The sequence below is a fragment of the Cebus imitator genome, unplaced genomic scaffold (genome assembly GCF_001604975.1).
Source record: "Cebus imitator isolate Cc_AM_T3 unplaced genomic scaffold, Cebus_imitator-1.0 Scaffold6758, whole genome shotgun sequence".
NCBI lineage: Eukaryota > Metazoa > Chordata > Mammalia > Primates > Cebidae > Cebus > Cebus imitator.
In genome coordinates this window covers 1-1,046 of record NW_016114073.1, presented here as the reverse complement: position 1 = coordinate 1,046, position 1,046 = coordinate 1, and the positions used below count along the sequence as shown (strand labels likewise).

The 1,046-nt window shown below is 47.3% G+C and overlaps 1 long non-coding RNA gene across 1 annotated transcript; it reads right to left on the bottom strand.

Annotated features, from left to right (window-relative positions):
- On the bottom strand, positions 1–1,046 carry LOC108299343. The gene is made up of 3 exons (XR_001822913.1): positions 952–1,046; positions 370–482; positions 1–93 (listed from the first exon to the last, which is right to left on the bottom strand). It is a non-coding gene; the product is annotated as an uncharacterized LOC108299343 (long non-coding RNA).

The window sequence follows — 1,046 nt, the reverse complement described above, 5'->3', positions numbered from 1 at the left end:
AGCAATCTGCTTCCACTGCTCCGGAGTTGGGTCGGTCCCAGTTGGGTTGTGTGCACAGGCATGGAGGACAAAGATGGAGAACTCAGGAGCATTCTGAGGAGAAGGAAGCTATGTCAGCTCTGACACTGATGGGAATATTGGGAGACACAGTCAGCAGCAGACTGGTCAGTGATGGATGACACAGGGCAACCACATTCATATCACTCTTTCATGTCCCCTTTGTGCCCTTTCTCTTACATGCTATGTCAGAAACCACAATCTGGTGTGGGGAAGGTGTCTCAGACTCTCACTTAGCAACTGGTCCAAAGACTTTGCCTGCTGTTCCTGACACCATGCGATTCTCTTTACTTTTTCCTCTAAAGCACCCACCTCCAGATCATTCAGGAGGCCCTGGAGGTCCAGTCCTCTCTTCTCTGCATCCCAGTAGCGATAGGGCCGAATGTCTTTAAAACCAGCAGCAGAAAATACAGCATTGTGATTCTCTGCAAGCAGAGGAGTAAAAAGTTAAGCACTCTTACAAACACTAGGAGGCACGAGTGGAAAGGAGGCAAGTCAGCTTTCAGGGCCCTCCCGGGCACAATGTCATTGGGCATCATCAAGGCTGAGGGTTAAGATGAAGAATGATTGTAACCAAGAACAAATTCAACCAGTCACATTAATGCCAGACTTGTATCCTACTACAATGATACTTCCTGCATCTACATTCTATGCCTCCTCTGGGGAGTTTCAACATAGCCTTGGCAGATACAAGTCTACCAAGGCTCTTCAGAAAGAATATTCTTAATTTGATTTTGAGCAGATTTCTCATGCACTGCCATAAACACTGTTCAAGCCATTCCCAAACACCAGTTGTTCCAGGGCTGGATTACATTTTCTGGGTAACCAGGGAGAGTCATGAGGATAATTCTCTCTGGTTTCTGTTTTTCCTCTCACTTCAGCAAAAAGACTCACCCCAGGTTGGTGAGGACACATAGACGGGTGTGTCCTTGTTGTTTGTTCCATTGTACCATCGCGCTAAGAACTCGGCTCCAATCCGAAGCGCGCCT